This window comes from Dermacentor silvarum, chromosome 1, assembly GCF_013339745.2.
Source record: "Dermacentor silvarum isolate Dsil-2018 chromosome 1, BIME_Dsil_1.4, whole genome shotgun sequence".
Lineage (NCBI taxonomy): Eukaryota > Metazoa > Arthropoda > Arachnida > Ixodida > Ixodidae > Dermacentor > Dermacentor silvarum.
The window spans coordinates 163,693,087-163,699,301 of NC_051154.1; the positions used below are offsets into that span (position 1 = coordinate 163,693,087).

At 44.4% G+C, this 6,215-nt stretch overlaps 1 protein-coding gene across 1 annotated transcript in view; it reads left to right on the forward strand.

Annotated features, from left to right (window-relative positions):
* The window catches only part of LOC119436344 (lysosomal alpha-mannosidase), a 615,486-nt gene that overhangs the window by 121,893 nt on the left and 487,378 nt on the right, over positions 1 to 6,215 (forward strand). The gene's annotated exons all lie outside the window — the stretch shown is intronic.

Genomic DNA, 6,215 nt, shown 5'->3' on the forward strand with positions numbered 1-6,215 from the left:
CGTTGAAGCGATACACAGCATGAAGGTCACTTCGTTCGCTGCTGCTGCCGCGCTTCCTGACGCCAGCGTTTCGACAGCGAGTGTGATGTGTTCATGTTTGCTTGTGTGCGCTGACACCATGCCTGGATATTTAGTTAGTAAGCGAATACTTCCAAATTTATACGTCCGATAAAACTACTATCCTTACTTCGTATAGCTGTCTACTAATTTGCTATGGCAATCGACGCTTCACCTTTCGGGTGAACTGTGGCTTTCTTTTTTTAATTGCTATAAACGCACCGATTTACCCACAGATCTACTTCGCGTCGGGCGGCCTATATGCTGTTTGATAGAGCCTGTTTGAAATGTTTGTACTCTTTAATTCAGATTGTACTTCAATATAAACAACACAAGTTTTGTTGATATGAAAGTCGCCCAGAAAAGGTACGCCAAGGACATGACTGTATGCTTATAGAACGCTTATGTAAGAACAACACTTTGTTATTCTTATTTCCCACATGCGGCAAGATAATGGAATGCGCTTGACAAAGACATAATCGAAAAGCCGTGGCAGAACAAAGGGTGTCGCTGTAAACATGGCAAGGAAGAAAGAATGGCTCCAACGACATTATTTGTTAGATCACTTCAAGCCTTCCTGTGAAATTTTGTCTTGCTTAGATAATTGAAAAGCCAAGATTTAAAAATTTGTGGAGGCAGAGGAACCGAGTATCACTCGGACCACCGTCAAAGTGATGTGCGATTTGTCTGCATGTTTTCCTTTATCATCAGGTAATTTGCATTGTTGCCATCTTTTCTTCGAGCATATTCCTAAACTGAGGCAAAGAAGTCGCTAAATGTTCGCTAAATTTTGCTCTAAGGTCGTTAAAAGTGTCACTAAATCTGTCGTGTGAATTTGATAAAATGTACGCATTCTTATAACACCATAATATCGGCTAACATGGTCTCCGCTGATTTTGTCGACAAGGTCAGGAACGTGACTTTAGACAGTGAAGACGTCATGGTCTCCTTTGACATTAAGTCTATGCTCACACGCATACCTGTGGATTATGCTGTTGACTGCTGCCGAACAGCATTGCAAAACGACACATGATCTCGATCTGCCTTCGCGCACTCCATTCGAAGTCGACGACGTGTGCCTTGTTAATAATTAGTATGTTATGTTTTAAGTGAAGTTTTATGTTTTTGGCAAGGGAACAAGAATTCAGGATCGCCAGTCAGCCTCTAGAGTCTGTAAAGGAATATGTTTATCTAGGTCAATTACTCACAGGGGACCCTGATCATGAGAAAGAAATTTACAGAAGAATAAAATTGGGTTGGAGTGCATACGGCAGGCATTGCCAAATCCTGACTGGGAGCTTACCACTGTCCTTGAAAAGAAAAGTGTACAATCATTGCATTCTACCGGTGCTAACATATGGGGCAGAAACTTGGAGGTTAACATAGAAGCTCGAGAACAAGTTAAGGACCGCACAAAGAGCGATGGAACGAAAAATCTTAGGAGTAACGTTAAGAGACAGGAAGAGAGCGGTGTGGATCAGAGAACAAACGGGGATCGCCGATATTCTAGTTGACATTAAGCGGAAGAAATGGAGCTGGGCAGGCCATGTAATGCGTAGGATGGATAACCGGTGGACCATTAGGGTTACAGAATGGATACCAAGAGAAGGGAAGCGCAGTCGAGGACGGCAGAAAGTCAGGTGGGATGATGAGGTTAGGAAATTCGCAGGCGCAAGTTGGAATACGCTAGCGCAAGACAGGGGTAATTGGAGAGGCCTTCGTCCTGCAGTGGACATAAATATAGGCTGATGATGATGATGATGATGATGATGATGATGATGATGATGATGATGATGATGATGTTTTAAGTCACTGCCTTTCCTGACTAGTTCATACGGCCAGAGCGAAAAAAAAATTAATATAAACTAGAGAGATTTGCATAGCCGTATGGAAGCTTACTGTATGTTCACAATGGTTATGGCCCCACGCCCACCTCCATAAAAAAGAAAAAAAAAAAAGTTATGAAGAGAAGCTTCGGAAGTAGGCTTTAAGATGTTGCCTGACTGAAAATGGGTAGAAGGGTTTTTCACGCTAAGAAGCGGTGGTATCGACGCGACAACATCCGAGCATCACTTTCAGTCTTGTTATATGGGGTGCAACGATGTCGCAGTCATATATCTGCTTTCACTCGCCGTCTGAACGAATCACGCTGAAGTATATTCTAAGACACCGGCGATTTGCACGGTAATTAGAAGAATGTGGATCCGTAAATATGCGGTAAATGTGAGGAAAGTATTTCAGTTTTCGTATGCAGCACCAGGCACGTGAAATTCGGAAGACATTGGTTCAGCTCCCACCTATAGCAAGTTGTCGTCTCGTCCGCTTAAACATACTAATTAATTTCCCTTATGCTTTCGCTGGTTTCGTTATCTGTTTTCTTAATATTTTTGTAACAAGAACTCGAACCTCTCGGATTCCCTCATTCTTTTCGCTCATTAAATAGCGAGGGCCTCCACTGTGGTAGCCCTGATGCCATGCATTACACGAGGGTTCACTTGCATTGGACTGCTTCTAAGCTGACGTACTACGTGATGCCTGCGGTTAGGAGAGGTGCTCCACAGCCGCTGCCCTCGTCGTGAGGGGGCGCTGGCTAACACTCTCAGGGCTAATTTTGCACACAAACACCCAAGAATGTGGACGGGAGGATGGCCGCCACGGTAGCCTATTCGGTAAAGCCACCGCACGCGCAATGTGGAAGATGTGGGTTGGGCGCACACCTGCGGCTGGTTGTCTTTTCGTGCACTTTCATTCCCACCTTTTTCATTACTTCGGCATTCCAATTAAACATAACAAATTATTTCCGCAATTCTTCTCTGTTTTCTTCATCTGACACCCCAGAACGCCCGCCTCCTAGATTTGACCCTCTCCTAAAGGCGAGCGGCCGACACCGGCAACATGCACTCTTCACTGCATCTTCACTTGCACTCATAGGCTCTTTTAGTGCTTATTTCGGAAACGTAATCTGTTGTGCTGCATTTTTTTTCTTCACTTGCGTTGTAATTTGTAATTGCAATTTACTCTGTTGCGTTGTGTTTTGATGTTCACTTGCATTGTAACCCTGTTCTATACTAGTTTGCTTGTGCTTTCATTGTATTATGTAAACCCCCCTTACTCAATGCCCTTTGGGCCTGTAAGGTATTTTTAAATAAATAAATAAATAAATAAATAAATAAATAAATAAATAAATAAATAATAAATAAATAAATAAATAAATAAATAAATAAATAAATAAATAAATAAATAAATAAATAACATATGCAAGCTCCGCACAACAAAATAAAACTGCTCGCTGTTGCTCTACTGTCAGCGCAGTCCTTTGTGAGCGTGTTGTGTGTGAGCGTCTTCAGCAACGAAACAAGCACATGTGGGACACAAGAGCGCGATAGCATTTGTGCTTGAATATGGACATTTCCAGGCGAACCAGCTCTTGTTCAGTGCCGTTATAGAAACCCCGAGGCGACAAAAGACTGATTCATTTTCCGCAGCGCGCAAGAACACGTTGACAAGAAAAAGCGCATATGGACGCACCGTGAACAAAATTAGCGCTTTCGAGGCCGCCTATATAGCTCGCTATATACTTTTTTGCAACAAATAAGTGTTTCGCTCGCGGTTTCAAACGTCGCGTTGTCCTGACGGTGAGCGCTCTCACGTATTTATGTTTTCGTCGATGCAGTGCAAAAGAGGTGACAAAGCAGTTGCATAGCCAGAATTTTTGACCGGGAACGGACAGGGGAAGGAGGGAGAGGGGACTGAGCAGGTGACGTAGATGGAGGTTAAACATAAATTTTCTTTTAACCTCCTTGGTTATATATAATTTCTGTGGGTGGGGGGGGGGGGGGGTACATGACCGGTGCGCCCCCCTCATTTCCCCCGCCTACACCCCTGGACAAAAGTGCCGAATCAGCGGAAAGCTAGACAAACCGCCAGCGACCGACTGATATACAGTTTCCAGAGGAGGAGTGTACGGCGGACATTGAAAAAATGTGCAACTTACACGGGAACAAGTCCACGCGACGTTCAGGCTGCAGCAGTAGTCAAGGGCGCGCCGGCTCTGCTTGCCGAAAGAGCAGTTGGCAGCGCTCCGCAACTGCTGCCAAGACCGGCTGGCCCATCACTCAACCGTGCACCTTGCAACAGGAAATGCAATGCTCAAAGCACCCATATATTATTGGAGGACTTATCAAAGAGGACGCTCTCTTCGAAGTCTATACAGATGACGACGAAAGCTGGCTAAGCAAAAAAGAAAAAAGAAAGCTAAATAAAAACACTGCGAAATTACTTTTGACAAGATGTAGAACACGTTGCTAAATGCATTCCTCCAAAGAAATTCTACGCTGGGAAACTAATTAATTAATTAAATATCATTACAAATAATCATGCGATAAAGTTATAGTCAAATTTCAGCCAATCCTGATGCTGGACATATCACCGAAGGCAGCCAACCAATGGTGAAGAGAGAGAGGGAGAAAGGAAAGGCAGGGAGGCCAACTAGACTTTGTCCAGTTCGCTACCCTATACAATGGCGAAGAGCAGTTACGAACGAAAAGCTTTGTGAATTCTCCCCTCGTCTTTTGGCTAAAGCAGCTTCACGTGTTGCGTCAGTCTTTACTGATCGACAGGCACCTCCATCTGTAGACATCTTTGAAGCGTCACATAACGCGCAGTGTTGCCGTTGGACACTCAAGGAAAGGAATCAAAACTGAAGTCAAAAGTAGCCAATAGTAACAAAGATTATTATTTTTACGCCAGATATGTCGCATGCACCAAGGGCATGCGCGAGTGACCCTCTGTAAGCAACGACCGCGTGCTAGAAGCCCATAAGCAGCTTGTCTGGTCCAACGTGCTGACAAATATTTGTAAATGCTGAACTTCCTACTTAACACCAAAGGGCTCCATTCAAAGAAATGATGTGGCAGTTCCATTATGTCACTGCGGCTTTTTGCGCTTCCTAATGGTTTCTTCGTTGATGGCATTCAGCCTGCGAAGTGGCATTCGGCAGCCTCCGTTGCAGCTGTATTGCAATTTGTTTCAGAAAATAGAAGCAGCACTTTCGGATGCTTCTTTGATCTTCACTAGGAAGACTGATTACGCCTTCGCTGAAGACGTCTCCAAGGTCAGCTGCTTCCGGCCGAGCTTAAGAAGCTTCTTGCATCTTGTCTTTGCGCCACTCGTCACGGCGCCTTCACTTTGCACTTGAGTACTTCCCCATGATTACTGCCACAATAAATATACGCAACGCAAAACCGTTAGCTTTTATGCGGCTTATCACCCTATACGCAACGCAAACCGTTAGCTTTTATGCGGCTTATCACCCTTTATTTTATTTTTTGTTATTGCAACGAAGGGTTGTACGCGCAGCAATACAGTGAAGGAGACAGACAGGCAGACATGAACTTTATTTGGTCCTGAGGAACTACATGGAAGTGGCGCTCCTATTATGTGCTTTATTAAGGCGAAAGCCTTAGACCGAATATTTGACCGTCGGGCGTTATGACACCAAAACTGATGGTACCACCCACGACCATTGGTGGCACTCGACCCACTACCTTTGGTGGGTGGGAGTCGAACCCAGGACCATTGGGGGAGTCGAATCCTCAACCTTTGGCGGGACCGAATTCAATGGCACCAAAATTGATGGTGCCACCATTGATGGTCGAACCCACGACCTTTGTTGTTAATTATGGCGAAGTTAATAAAGGCATAGTTAATTAAGATAGAGTTAATGAAGTCACTCGAACCCTTGACATTTTGTGGGAGTCAAACCCACGACCTTTGGTGTTAATTACGGAATTACGGCAAAGTGAATTAAGACACATTTCATTAATATAGAGTTAATTAAGGCACTCGTACCCCACGACCTTCGTTAGGAATCGAACCCTCGACCTTTGGTGGGAGTCGAACCCACTTGGAGATGTGGGCGTACCGGCGATATCTCCAAGTTGGATCCCAATTGACATCGTGAAGGTCGAGAGTCGAACCCACTATCCTTTATGTTAATTAAGGCGAAGCTAATTAATATACAGTTAATAAGGATATGGTTAATTAAGGCACACGAACCCACGACCTTTGGTGGAAGTCAAACCCACTTGGCGATATAGGCGAACCGGCGATATCTCCAAGTTGGATCTCACTTGACATCGTGAAGGTCGAGTGTCGAA